This window comes from Aythya ferina, assembly GCF_964211825.1.
Source record: "Aythya ferina genome assembly, chromosome: 3".
NCBI lineage: Eukaryota > Metazoa > Chordata > Aves > Anseriformes > Anatidae > Aythya > Aythya ferina.
The window spans coordinates 29,577,533-29,593,354 of NC_140298.1; the positions used below are offsets into that span (position 1 = coordinate 29,577,533).

Consider the following 15,822-nt stretch of genomic DNA (forward strand, 5'->3'; position numbering starts at 1 on the left):
ATGGAGTAATGCACCCTTCACCTCAAATTTGCTTATTTTTGTTTTTCCTTTTCTCTATCCTATTGCTTTGCCAATGCAAAACCTTCTTGTCTCCTCCTTAATGCTGATTGTAATCTAGGGGCTTTGCTGTATCTGGCATTTTTCACAGGGGTGATGTTAAGTGTTGGTTCTGCACAACAACCAACCTTACTTACATTTTTAGTTCATAAAAGATAAAGTGTCTCCAGGCTGAAAAAGAAAGAAAAAAAAACTTCAATTTTGTCAAAAATATATACTTCAAACTTTTTTTTTTTTTTTTTTTTTTTTTTTAATTCCAGAAACAGCTGTCTCAGGAAATTTGGATCACATTATTTCCATCACATTTCCAAACAAATGGGTTTTAATATTGTACTGTCTCAGGGATTCATTTTCAGAGGCTCAAAATGCTGAACAGAAATACTCCACTTTGGAGAAGTGCTGAGCAGCTATGACTGAGCACTGAAAACCAGTGGCAGCTGTACAGCCACAACACTGAGAACTCATACCTATGTTGACTAACTTCAGGAAACTACATCTTGATACCATCCCAAACAGAAACACAAGGTTTTTGCCCTGCCAACCTTTTTGACAAGCATGGACAGCATTGTGTTCTAAACATGACTTTACCCAGAAAAAAAAAAAATAAATAAAATGACAAAAAGCCTTGCTTTTCTGTGCTAGATCATGAGGAAGTCCAGAACCAGTTTTCAATCCCTCCTGAAAAATACTCAACTGTAAGCACTAGCCAGCAGCAGAACTTCAGCAGTGGTTTCTAACTGTTGAAGGAATATCATTCATATTGATGGAAAGTTTCATACTGATCAAACATAGTAGAAGCCTATTTAATCTTTCATTAATTTTAATGTACCACAAAAGATTTCAAGGAACATTGCATGTTGTTGTTATTGTATAACAGTGTTGTGTTAAGAAATGAAAAATAGGAACCTACTTCTAAATTCTGACTACTTCTTTATGGTCTAACTTAATGCTACTTTCTAAAGCCAAACTATTCTCAATCTTTATTTTACACAGATGAAAACGGACTGGGAAAGACTGGGAAAAAAAGAAATTCTGAGGAATCTAATCCGTGTGTCACTAAATGTACTTATACCTTTCCCAAATGAAAGAAAAACAACCATGCTCTATTAGCACATATAATTAACATTCATAATATTAAATGGAATTGATTTCAGGAAAATGCAAAAAAAAAAAAAAAAAAAAAAAAAAAGAATTAGAATTATTAAAATTCTTAAAATTATCAAGTTTGCAGCAAATCCATGCATCTCTGCTTTAGCTGCTGAAGTGCAGTGGCAACAACTGGCTTAGCAGACAGCTGTGTTTGCATTGCAGAGTTACAGACACTGTGCTGGCTTATCGATTCATATGCGAGGAAGAAGGCAGACTGACCAAGAACAATTAGTTTGTCTTTTACCACTTCTGTTGGTGGTAGCTGCATCCAAAGCACTTAAAATGCCATCTATTCGCTGCCATCTAAAACCATATGTTAGGATAAAACTAGATAAGCACAGACACCTATCATAACTGTATTTGCCTTTGCAAGCCTGATGGGAGGGTGCAAGCCACATTTTTTGCTGGAAATGAGCACGGTGAGTTCTGCTGTTTCGTCTCTTGAAATATGATTCACACATGAAATATGGTATCCTCAGGAATGAGGACTGTAATGATGCTTTATTGTTTGAGAAAGCCACATGCCCCCAGAGAATGTATGTCATAAGCCACAAGCAAGGCTGGTGGAGCAGACTTTATTTAGGCTCTAATAATAGAGGTGGGAAAAGAGGAGCTCAAAAAACACCGGGACAAAAGATGCTTTTGTTAGATGTTGAGATGAAACTGAATCAAAATGTGTTCACAGTTATAATTTCTTCTAGAACTGGGAAAACTGCCAGTAGGAATAGCATGATTTTACTTTCCAGTGCCGCTGCAATTCTTATTCCTATCAAAGAAAGCTTTTTTTTTTTTTTTTTTTTTTCTTTTTTTTAAAAAAAAAGCCAAGTTATTTCATTAGGAGATGCAGCTAATTTGCAGGCATGGTAATTTTCCCCCTACAAAATTGTATAATGAGCTTTAAACTGACTAAATAAAGGGTCTCTTCTCATAAGTGATTGTGCTTAATTTACACAGGAATTAATGGTGACTGGACCTCCTTTCAGAATAGCTTTAAAAGAGCTGCATTACAAAAACAACTTCAACAGCTTTGAAACAATACTAATAGTCAACGAAGTCAAAAACATTTATAACAGTGCTTATAAATAGGTGTCTTCACAAATACTGTTTACAAGAGACAAACATAACCATTAAAGCAGGTATCAGAATCCAGCAAACTTATAATGCTGATTTTATATTGTTTTATATTGTTACTTGGGAATTATGCTGGTAGGCAGTATAGAAAAGCCTAAATAAGCAGATGGACAAACATTTCAAGAAGGTATACTTTTATCTGTAAGAATTGCTCTTAGTGTATTCAGTACTATTTGCTGTTGCAGTTTTTTATTTGTTTTTGTTTTGTTTATCATTGATTAATGTGTCTAAAGAATGGAAAGAATAGTTTATAGAGAAGCCTTAAAATACGTAGCCCAATTTTCATGTAGTTAAGCAGTACGTACAAAACTTCAGCATTTCCAAAACTCAGGTATTTTAGGATACTTATATAGAAACTAGATGTCAGAAACTTTGTTTATGGTCTCACAACAGTATCAGGCATGCCTCACAAATAGAGTTTGTCCCTGGCAAGTTACTTAGAGAAATTAAAATTTCTATTCCAGTTACCAAAGTTGTTGACTCTGAGATTGTGGAAGCAGAAATACAGTTAGAAGTTTTAGTTCCGAATACCCCCCTTTTTTCCTTTGTATTCTGACAATTTTGATAACTGACCTAGTTATCTTTTTAATATATCATAAAAATGACACTTGTAAAATTTCAAGTTTGAAAGGGGCCATTAAAGAATGTAGCCCATCCTCCTTTATGTTTCATACAAGGTCTACAGATAATATAGAATCAGTGACATCTGTGAAAACAATTAACAAAATCTAAGACAAAATATTATGTTAATAATACAAAATAATACCTTGCTATCATAGCAGCTTGATTAACTCACAAGAAATGAAAGGAGTATTTTTTTTAAAGAACTAAGAACGGTTTCAAAAGAGAAGTAAAAATGAATCCGTGAAAATATAATGCTTGGGAACTTAGTACATCATGGTTGTGAAACCAGTATTTCCTCCGATCAAAATATGAATGAAGCAGCGTTTTTAAACACATCATCACCATCTACTGGACACCAGGGAAAATGCAGATCAGAGACGAGACCAAGCAAACAGACACCTGGGGCTGTCTGGTCCATCAGGAAATCCTGTAAAGGCTTCTTGTCTACATCATTACTTCATCCTCATCCTCCACACACCCACCTGAACACAATCTGACCTTCCTCTCAAGTTTAGAATATAACCAGTCCAAAGGTGTGAAAGTGCATCTGGTAGCTAATGTATATCCCACCTCCGAGCCACAAATGCAGTTTTAGTCTTACATCTAACATGTACAGTGAACTAAAGCCTGCCACTTCTCTGCCAAGCTACATGCACATTATCTAGTTTCCAGCAACTTTGACAGAAGGAAACCCTTGGACTGTGTTCCTGATGCAAACTTATACAGGCTTCCTGAAAATGTTTTATCACCTCTCCCCCCCCGTCTGGAAGCCATTTGCTCACTTTGGAAATGAATTTAAAACTTGGAGAAGATGGAGGAGAGCTACAAGAATAAAGGATTTGACAGTGACAATGGTTTTCTCTGATACAGAAGTCTCCACTTCATCTTACAGAAATCCATCAGTATGTGGGTGGAAACATCTGCTTCTGAAAATAACTTCACATCCATATGATGTATGTGTGTGATTAGATCCAATGGATTCAAAAGAAGTATATGCCTCTTGAATACAAATGCAGTAAAGCACCTGTGAATATGCTTTTAAAATCAGAACCATCATTTTCTGAGTTGACACAAACCATTTAAAATAAATTACATAATAAGCACTATCAAAGAACACAAAATGAACTTATTAATACCTACAAAATGATGAGTGACAACGTGGTGGCAATATTTCCACTCAAAGTTTGGACATCATCATAACTCATGCAACCAGTTCAAAGTAGAGAGTTAGATCACATATGAATTTTGCATGACTGCACAATGCAATAGCATCACAATGGCACTGGCCACCTATGAAGGAATAATTAAGGAGGAGGAGGAATAAATAAGTAAGTAAGGAGGAGGAGTAATCCACTCTTAGCTTTCCTCCTCCCTGTCCCAGATCAGGTTTGTGAAGCCTACGTAGGCCAAGGAGGCCATTAGAATAGCCACAGCTCCCAGAAGCTGGGTGAGCACTCCCTTGCAGAGTCCTTCCTACTCTGTGGGGCTGCAAACTGGTGCTTGTTTTCCCAGATACTGCACACACTGAGCACTGGCCTGGGACTTCAGGGGCATATGGGAACTATTGCTCAACCTGTTTGGCTTTGCAGAATGACCTCAGCCCAGACATTTCACCCCTCCATTCTCTCATTTCCCCACACAGAAATGGAGTAATGACAATAACCTCCCTTGGGTAACAGTTTGAGATTGTTATTTATAAGAGGAAATTATTATTGCTGTAATTAAATTCCTATCAACTTCATTGCATATGTGAATAGCAATGGCTCAGGAGCAATTTTTTAACCTGTCTGTAGCATTACTAATTGAGAAAAAAAAAATTGTTATGGTCTATGAATGCATTTTCTTGGTTTAGTTTTTGTTTTACAGTGCACTAAGCTCCTCTGCTTTTTTATTTATTTATTTTTCCCCAGGCAGATTTACTCTTTTCAGTCACTGACAGCCTTCCTTCCTAACACTACCACACCAGGTTACACTTGTCATACGAGAAAGTTCATAGCATTTTCCCCCAGCATTCAGCAACACTCAACTTCATTCAGGTATGTCATGAGCTCAGCCATTATGTTGTTACTCAACACACTCAGCTGGCATACAGAAAGGTGCATAAGCTTTGCACAGTGCCTAGAACAGTATATCACTAAAACCCACAGCAGCCTTATTTCATTTTCCAAAGTATTCAAAAGAGCAAGACACAGCAACAATGGCACAACACAACCAGCCGCTCTGAGTTTTCTGGAGATTAATGACGATCTGTGAGGAAACAGGGGCAAAGGTTTATTTATCAGCCATTAACTCCAAAGACTCATTCTTGCTTTGGAATTATTCTTCAGGGCATGTGGGAAAGGTGCAGCACATCAGTACACAGCTCTCCAGAGTGCTCAACACACAGCCCTCACCCTGAAACTGAAGGAAGAGGTTCATGCATCTCTGCTGTTAACACAAGGATCCTGACTAATTTTTGCAGATGCAATCAACAACTGGGTTTTTCAAATAAAATACGTATGAATGCATTTAAAAACTGAGCAGAAAATGCATTTCATAATTCTCAGCTTTGCCAATTCCTTACTAACAGGCATCTTCCTCATCTGCAGAATGGTGCACATTTCTGCTGTATTTTATCAGTACCAAGCACAATGAGAAGAGTGAAGATTTTATGCAGGAACTGTGTCAGTATAAATCATTCAAATAGACACAGTATCTTGGTCTAACACAAAGATGTTTCAACTCCATAAAGTAGTAAGGACCCATAAGGCATATATGGTCACACTGGCTAGGAGTATGTTATCAGGCATTACAGACAAATAGTAAAAGTTCAGCAGAGGAAAAAAAAAAATAAATGTTGTCATCCCTACTGTAAATACTTCAGATTTTTCTGTTTCTTTGTTTAAACTTCAGAGGGCCTGAAGCCCTCTTGCACCTGGAGTGCATTCAGGACTCCCAGAGCGCATTTTCCAGTTTAGTTTCATTGAAAACACAACGGGATCATGCACTCCAGGACTACTGCTCAACTAAAACCAACCAAAGGGGAAATTCACTTTGGAGGTGCACTCCTGGTCTGAATTAAAACATGAATATAGATGCACTTGTTGAGACGCTCCAATTTTTTGTGGCCCATTACATTTTGACAAATGAGTATATCTCAGTAACAACTACACGGAAGCTCATCTCAGTGATAGGGTTTGTATTTGTTGTTGCCAGAAAAGACAGTGACTAAAACCCTCAGGACTTATGGCATATATATGCTGAATTGTTTCCTTCCACATAAAGCATTGTCAGACTTTGTTTCAACACACCTTACCATATCAGCAGGTGCATCTACACCGCAGTTTGCTTACTCTCTCTTTCCAAGGCCCTTGCTACTTTTATCGTCAAAAAGCATGCCAAACTGTACATGTTAGTTACTCACAGGCCTGGAGTAAAGAGCATGGGGTACGAGGCTTGGGCAGAGTACCACAGACACCAGCATCCACACTCACAACCAGTCTGCACTGTTTGGCTAAAGGATGAGGTCCTGCCCTCATGCACATGGCAGAGCAATACTGATGCAGAGAGGACCTGAGCAGTGCCAGGCTCCCTGGTGTTTTAAGCGGTGCATAGGCACCACACCAGTGGGTTCTAGTTTGCAATCTGATGCTTCCAGCTTCAAAGTCAAGTTAGTAAAATGGCTGTTGTTTTGGAAGAATTACAAAGCAAACACACAGAAAATATACACTTAAAAAAATAATAAATTTGGCCCAATGAAACATTTTCATCAGTACTACAATTTAGCAGCACCTGACTGCTCAGTGACAGTACCTTTGCAGTACCAGCTCAGCCTGTAGAAAAGTACCCAGCATCATCAAAGTCACCACTGAAGTTAGCATTAATTTGCAACCTTTTGGAAGGTGCCTGCAGACAGTAAAAAGGATATGAAAGTCATGAAACAGCCTCCCTTACACCCAGATGTGGTCTCTCAGATCTGCTTCCTGAGGCATAATGACAAAACAGTGCAGAGAAATTGTCACTGGTACTCTCCTTTAAATGGTGTTTGTTCCTTTAATCTGGCAATTGGGAACTTTAAAAAATATCAGACTGGGACCTTTCCACACTCAGGAAACCAATTGTGCTTATCCCTGTTTTACATGAATTTTAACATTCAGACTAATCAAAACCGTGTTAGTTTTCAAGGATGCTAAATGAAATATCAGGAAACAATTAAAACAGCATTAGTAACCTGTTACATTTCTACAGCTACCAAGCTACAAAACCACTGATCAATTCCTTCATCTTCCACAAGAACAATCCCCACAAAAGTTATTCTCTGATATGAAAGTAGGATTTTTTTTTTTTTTTTTTGAAAGGAAGAAATTGGTGCCTTGTCCTCTTGCTAAACAAAATACCCCTATTTGCTCTCGTCTTTCCCCAAACTTTTCAGAAAGCCCAGTTAAAAGAGACAGCTTGAGAGAGCGTCATCTCTTGTGATTCTACAGGCTATAGCAAGCTCACAGTTCATTTTGATAAAGGTTTGTACAACTGTGAAGTTTCAAAAAGATTGCCAAAGCACACAAAGACGCCATGTGTACACTGAGGTTTATATACAGGCTTGATCCTCCCCAACTACATCAAGAATGGCAGGCAGCTACTTCGGTTGTTAACACCTTTCACACTCCCAAGATAGCACGTGAATTTTCATGTTACATATTCCATCGAGGCAGCTAGCAGGAACTTTTGAGAAGAATCCTAAGACTGTTAAAGCCATTTTTTTTCAGTCTGATAGTATAAGTAAACAGCTACTAGGAAAAGCTTAGTTGTAGAGAAGATGGCCTACAGAAAACTGTGTTTAAATGCTGAAGGTCAGGAGAGAAAATGACAATAGACTTTTTTTTCCTGTCAACTCTAATGCAATGTTATATATTCTTCCAGAAAGACAGATGTAACATGGCTATGTAATATGACTTATTTAAAATACAAGAGCTAGCAATAATCTTGGGGCCAAATACACCAAGGGTGAAATTCATGTTTTAATGCCAGTTAACACATTGGTTCCCAAACACAAATATATCAGGTTAACTCACTGAGAACAGATAGTCATGGATATATACCTCAGACAGCCACTGCTTTTATTCTTTCCTTCACTGAAGAAATCATAGCAATGAAAGAGTTATAAAACACTGAATGTGACAGTTGCTTGTTAAAATGGAGTCACACAGAGATGAACCGGTATTTGATTGTTATTTTAATAAATTCATAATCTAGCTGCTTTACTCACATAAGACATGAAATGGGATGTGCTGGATTCAGTGTAATTATTTCTACTGAAACCACCTGCTTATGGTTTTTGCTGCTATATCAGAATCAATCCCTGCCATAAGAAGCCAATAGGAGATATAATCTTGACTGCCTATAAAAGGGAGGTACTCTACAACTACTGAGACAAAGGAAACAGCACCATTATTTCCACTGATGTTCAGTATTTTACATAACTTGTTTTATTAAGAGTAATGGTGACAATACTTTTGGGAAAATTTAAAGTCAAATGAATTTTTTAGCCAATTTAATTTAAAGCCACTTCAATTTTTAAATTAAAGCCAAATTAAATACAACCAGAGTTTGTATTGTTTCATAACAAAGAATACAACAGCAAAACAGATACTAAAGGAAGACAGCAAAGTTCAGTAGTGCATGAACTTTTATGGTGAAAGGACTGGGATTGCGGCTGCTTCTTGCTATCAGTGGAAATAAGAACAGACTGGTCTTCCTTTCCCACATACTCACAGTCAGAAAGCCTGAGGAAGGTGCGTATCAGCGCCCATACCAGAGCACAGTACACAGATTAATAAAGGGTGATCTTTCTATCTTCAATTAATAGGCTTATCCAGCATAGGAAGTAAAAAACACTTTCTGAGAGGGCAATTCTTCATGAGTTTGAGTAATTTATTTTCAACAGTTTCAGCATAGAAGCTCCCAGATAAAAGGAAAAGTAACTCTAGAAATAGGTTCATAAACTAAAAAAGTGCACTCGCTAGTCACCCTAGGAAATTTCATGCACGTAAGGCATTGGCTTGGCTAAGATCATTTCCAACAACAGCAAAAAACATAGTTGCCTACAAGACATTTTAGAAACATTGATTTTATCTCATTCCAAACAATGAGTCTTTTGGAAAATTTGAAGAAAATGTACATCTTGGTCCTTAAGTGTAAAACTCATTGTATAGGTGCAATGGGTTTATTTTTAATAAAGATGATTCTTTTACTCTAATTATTTTTTTTCTGCTTATTATACCAAAAAAGTCTCAATTGTTACTATTTCCAATATATTCAAAGAACATATTCAAGTGGTTCAATTTGGATTGAACCACTGCAAATGTCCATATTTCTACAGCTTTTCTGGAAATATTGCCTCAGAAACAATATTCAGAACTGCATGCTACAGATTTCTGAGACCACAATACCCTAAGATCTATTTTTGAATCTGACCTGCTTATATAATACACTCTGTTTCCACTGGAAGGTGAAAAAATATGCTAGGAAATATGTTCAATGTTGGGAAAACATATTGAAAGTTATGTAAAAAGTACAATAAAAATACAAAAATAAAATATGTCCAAGTCAATTAGTACCAGGGTTATTTTCTTTTTTACTGCTGTTCAGAGGCAACCTTTTCATTCAAAAAGACTGCTAGTGCTTTCAGCTATGATAACCACAATGTAATCAGCAGTTTCATCTTGGACTTCTTAATTCAAGGCTTAACATGAGGCATCAGATCTAGGAAATCAGCTCTTGAAGCCCTTCCCTTCTGCTGGACCTCAAGCTGAGACTGCCAGGATAAGCTCCCAAGAGGGCCCCCCACTCCAGACTGGGCAGAACAAAGAAGAAAACAAATGAAAAGTAATCCATTCAGTCTTCTTATTTGACCATACCAGCCCTGTAACATGCCATCAAACATTTGAATTATGGAAACAGAACAATCTAACCAACTTTTCATAGAACAGATAAAATAGAGATGCAGAATGATAATGGTGTCTCAAGGGGCAGAAAGAATTCAGATTTGACCTCTGGAGAAAATACACAACTCCGCATCCAGGTTTGTGTCTAGAGAAATTTAGCAGACATCTTATATCCCTGTTGGTCTGTATTTAAATAAATCTACCTCAGTTTTGCATGTATATGCACAAGTACACATGAGAAAAATCTTTAGGAAGAAAATGATAGTTGACGTAGAGCAAAAATCCTCTGGCAACACATTTTACAAAAGATGACAGAGAGCAAGCAGCACAACCAAGGGAAACCTCTGGAGAAGATGCCATGGGAAAATAAGAAAATATATTCAAAGAAAATCAGCTAATTAAGCCACTGGTATAACAAATACATTTGAATGAAAGTAGATTAGATCATAAACTTACGGATGTTGTCAAGGTACAGTAAGGATGAAAGAAAAAGCCTCTGTGACTGAGGGCTGAGTTGTGTGATCAGTTGAAGAGAACAATATGAATTCAAAATAAAAAATGCTCCAGGAAAAAAAAAAAAAAAAAAAAAAAAAGGGACATACAAAGAGAAAAAGGAGAAGATGTTGAAAAAAAAAAAGTAAGGATTGTGTGTAGTCTAGCAAAAAATTATACAAAATTAAAATACGAGGAGGAAAAACACAGTGACTTTTTCTAACGGGGTCAAATGCTCAAGCAACATCCATGCCAAGTGCTGAGAGCCATTCAGTCTTACCACAAGAAAAAATGTACCATTACATATTATAAAATTCCAAACATTGCAGCACAAAGCTGTTACACCTCTCACACTGTAGCAACAATATAATAACTGACTCTGAAGAGGCCGGGAAGTATAAAAAAAAAAAAAAAAAAAAAAAAAACCACTAAAAATAGACAAATCAATTTTTAAAATCTGCTTGGACACCAACTAAATACCATACTAAGGCTTAACACTAATGGGACAAATGCTGTGTTAGAAAAACAGATTTATTTTAGAACGCGTGCACTACCATAGAGGACACTGAGCACTGTCAGACCTGGGACATGTAGTAATTTCAGGCTTAGCACCTGAAACAAATCTTATTGCATGACTAACTTTTATGCTATCCCTTTAAAGAACAAAACACAACTTTAATTTCAGTTTTTGCTAAATATAAAATACACTTACCATAAACTGTTGATAAATAGGTGCCAATTGCTACTTACCTGTAAAACAAATAAAACAAATGAGTTACTTAAACACGTAATATACTAGCTAGGAGATTGATATCATTTAGGTGTCTTGTTTGATCATTCATATTTTTAAATACAACAATGGAGTTAGATGGGAAAAAGGAATGAACCAAGGGTTTATTAAAAAGGGAACTCAAATTACAAGTTCCAGGTGATATTTCCACTGTGATGGACTGTGCAAAGTTCAGTCTCAGCAAAATTGCCATATGATTTGAATTTCACTATCCCCAAGGAGGTGGTGCGACCATTGAGCCAAAGCTCTTTGCCTAAGGACCTGTTTGCTTTGCTTTTCAGCATTGCTTCTCTTCCATGTAACATAAGCCTCTATAATACAGGATACACGCTTCTTAATATGTACACTCTCTAGCAAGTTTCTTTTCTGAGCTAAATGCATTTTCACAAAATTAAAGAAATTGCTGAGTTTAGTGTTATTTGAAATAAAAATATCAAACAAGGAGATCAATAAAGAAATAATCCATGTTTCATTGGAGCAATCTTATAATTAAACTGTTCTCAATAATGACAACAGTAGACACCAGAGCTTAGTACAGCAGTCACTCTGTTATTGTGGTACTTGCTCACAGATACAACAGACTGAGGTTAATGGAGTTAAAAGGTTGTTCAGCTAAACCCAAAGTTCATAAAAAATTGTCTGAATACACTTTGGAATCTAGCATCCTTGCTATATCAAATGTTTTGCTATTTATTCCTTAAAGCAAACAAAAGTAGTTTAAAATAAAAAAAAAGATACCACAAAGTTTTGAATATACCTACAGGCCACACATGTACCAAGTTCACATTTCTGCAATGTATACACAGTGTCCAAAGACTAAATTCACAAACCCTCCCTGCATTCACACTGAGGTCCTGGCAGCTTCCACAACAGACAAGACTGACTACTGGACAATAAAACATTTAGAAATATCAACTGTCACAGTTCACCATGGCAAAAATAGTTCACTAATAATAATAATAATAAACATATTTTGGGAAGAAATAAAAATTGGAAAACAAAACAAACAACAACAAACCACTGGGGTGAAGACAGAATTGGCAGTGCAGTCTTAAAAATCGCAAGACATTCACCCAGGTAGCTTTGCCATTGATTACTCCTGGATTCTAGTTGATTAACTTAGGCTGATTCTTATTAAATGCATTTCATCTCTGCTCAAAATTCAAAACAGCTCTTATGTGCAGTCTAAATAGATCTGGAAAAGGCTCATAGATGTGTTCTACTTTTAAGTCAAATGTGTTACTCAACCATAACAAAAAGGTCTATAAGGCAATCTTTAGATTTCTGACTATAAGCCTAACAGTTATATTTTCATATCCAGAATTCCCCTGGTGATGTATATAATGCAATATACTATTCACAATATTATGACACACTTTAATTATCTCTTATGGGTGCCAGAAACAATTTTGACCACTGTGATAGACTGGGTACAATCCAAAGGAAACAAAACCAGTATAGATATATTTATATATATATATATATTATATTTATATAGTGCACTATATGGAGATTACACTGACAAGAACTTAAAAGAAGCCAAGGACAGATGGAGCTGGGGAAAGGATGATGCCAATTTAATCTTGAAGATTGACAGCTCTGCTTGGGACAAGGAAAGCTGAGAGGATTCTGTGCAGCAAGGGAAAATCACTGTGGAGGAAGAGAAGCTGCAGGAGTAATATATTAAAAATAAATATAGAACTTGAGGGCAAGTTTAATGTAAACCCAGCCAAGTGCTTTGCTAAAAATGTGGCTTTTGTACTTGTTTTTCAAACTATTACCACAATCATTTTGCTCCCCTTGAGCTAAGTTGCTCAGCAGACATTAAAACAGTTGTAAATGGTAATTAGTATTCAGAAATGTACTTCAGCAGAGGAAACAGAACCGTGCCCTGAGGTGTTCAGCCTTGCTGCTCTGGGACAAGCTCTGCCCCAACACCATCCCTAGGCAAAAGGCATCCCAATGCCCCATGCCCCCATGGCTCCAGGGGCTGCAGACATCTCTGGTGCCCGCTCCAGCATGAATGCACACCTGGGAAGTACAGGAAGACCAGGAAAGGAGCTGAGAAGTGATGGTAAAGGCCCTGAGTATCACAGACAATAGGACTGCAGCCTATGTCACAGGGTGAAAAGAGGGTCTTTGGGGAACAGGAAAAATTTGATTTTTTCATTGAATTCACAAAGCAATCAGAGGGCAGGAAAATGTGCTACAAAAAGCCAGGAGTCTTCCTCATCTGCCTCAACCTCTCCAATTTGAGCAAGTTCAGGAAACAACTGTTATTTTCCAGATCTGACTCTGGTGTTTCCACAGGGTTTTTGCTTACATGCTGTTTGTAAGTAACCATGCTCCAAGGCACACAGCTTTAAGGATGCACAAAACTCTTCAAATATTACATGTCTTCTCCAAAAGAAAGCTGAATGGCAGTTCTGAATCTATTCCTACTCAGCACACAAACAACCAAGAAGATGTGACACGGTTTTGCAGCCTTCACAGACATGCCACTTTATAGCACCTCACGTCTTCTTCCCTCTAGCACATTGCTCAAGTTCTGCTCAAAGCTGGCCACAGAAACATGCCCAGGATCTGACCCTATGAACTGGTTTGTACAAAAATCCCATTTCTGTAACAGCTGCTGCCAACATACAATGACAATAAAAAGGCATCAACAGTGCAACCTCATGCCATGCCCCCAAGGATCACTTCAGTGGCTGGCTTGAATCCTGCCATGCACATTTCCCTCCAGGAAGCAGAAATATAACAATTTTAATAATTTATAGAGAGATGTTAAAAAGCATTTACCAACCCCAGGAAATCAGCAGAAGTTGTATTTTTAGCAGGTTTAAAGAATGAGGGAAAAACAGAGACACTGTAGGTGTTGTGTTGGCTTGCTTTCCGAAGCCATTAATTCACGGAATGGCTAGCTCATCATGCAAACCTCCAGCATAGCTGTAAGAGGCTACACGATGCAAGGATGTGCTTTTGGTCAACAGGCTTTAATTCACTTGTCAGCTGCAAGGAATGAGAACATTTCCCTGAGTTTTTGACAGGTATGGCAAAGCCACACTGCTACAGATTGCTGGGTCCCCAGTTTCCAGGTTTTTATACATGCACATTAATCACATTAACAATGATGATGTCTGCTGAGATATAAAGTAAAAAAGATGCTTCTGTTTGCACAACAACCAGGAAAGCTTTACCTATAAAGGGTAAGGATCATCTCTACAGCTATCCCTCAAGATTCCCCATCTTCTACTGTAATCCTTCTACTGTAAATCTGCAACGTTTGGACTTGACCAAAAATTGTATTAATCCTAACATCCTCCTTTGAGCTTAGAGCTCAGTGTACTCTCATTACCTGAATATTTACCATAACAATTCACTTCTTTTCTTTTCCTAAAAATCCTTACATCTTTTTAAGTGACAGGGCAAAATCCTATCATTCTTAGTCAAACAGGTGAAAAATAATCCACTTAGTTTTGCTGGGCCAAGGACTGCAGATTTTGGCCTCAAATTCAGAAGCTGACTAGGGAAATTCTTCCTGACAACAGATCTTTAAGTAACGCTTTGCATTACATGTCTAGCTTAATCTGGGTAAATTCTCATGTGTATTTCAACATTTTTTTCTGATGATAAAAACTCAGTTGATTAGCTTTAGAAAATCTGCATCTTTTCCCTATAAACAAGCTCCCCTCCTTCATGTCAAAAGTCATCAGTGTGAAGATGAAAGCAGATACATGAAAGCTGAAGCATGGTTGATCCTCTTGCTCCCACCTTTTCCCAGTACAACAATGCAACAGCTCCAGATTTCATTTTTGAAAACACTCCTCCCTCCAAGCATCAAACACTTGTTCATGTTACTAGCCAAAAAAGCACTTAGGAGCTGTGATCATATGCAAAATTACATTACAAGAAATTGATGAAAGTTTTGTTACAGATGTCAAATCTGTACAGATTTATCCGGTCAGTCTCCGGGCTTTGGATAAAGTCATGCATCCCAAGAAATAATTCCAGAAGCAAAATCATTGATGGAGTTAAAATTCTGTGCTTCAGCCAAAAGATAAGAGCTGAAATGCAGCAGCTATGCCATTATTTTCAGCTTTGCACATTAATAAAATCTCACCATGATGCAAAATAAAATAATGCTGAGCTTTGCTAGGCAAAATCTGATCTCAACCAAAACAACAACAAGCACTCATTCATCCAAGCTTCAGTTCCATTAATTCGATGTAAATACACCTAAGGATCAATCTAGGTAAAGATTTTTTTTTTAATCTAAAAATTTAGAGACTGCAGTCACTTCCAGTGACTGACCTTGATGCAAACATCAGTTGATTATCTGTCAGGTATCCCCCTTTAGAGCAGGCAGATTTTGTTTCTCTTTTAGCAATGCATGCCTTTCCAAACCTCTGTCTGTGCCATCTCTGATCAGTACTTTTATTTTCTACTGTCTGTTTTTGACTTTTTAATGCTGAAAATGAATCGATTCTATTGATAACTACCTTAATATTTTCTTGTTCAAAAAAAAAAAAATAAATAAATAATCTCATAAATACCCTTTAATATTTCCATGTTTTTCCTGATTTTGGACTCCCATGTCATCCATTGCCTCTCGACTATTTTTCTTATTGGTATTTTTTATATTACATTAGAGCCCAC

General features: G+C 37.1%; 1 protein-coding gene and 1 long non-coding RNA gene across 8 annotated transcripts in view; both read right to left on the reverse strand.

The window, feature by feature from the left end:
- Window positions 1-15,822, reverse strand: part of SMYD3 (SET and MYND domain containing 3) — a 396,214-nt gene that overhangs the window by 198,264 nt on the left and 182,128 nt on the right. The window lies entirely within an intron of this gene.
- Window positions 1-15,822, reverse strand: part of LOC311433279 — a 61,990-nt gene that overhangs the window by 1,202 nt on the left and 44,966 nt on the right. The window contains exons 2-3 of the long non-coding RNA XR_014690640.1: window positions 11,089-11,126; window positions 195-228 (exon numbers count right to left, since the gene is read on the reverse strand). This is a non-coding gene — a long non-coding RNA (uncharacterized lncRNA). The remainder of the gene's footprint in view (window positions 1-194; window positions 229-11,088; window positions 11,127-15,822) is intronic.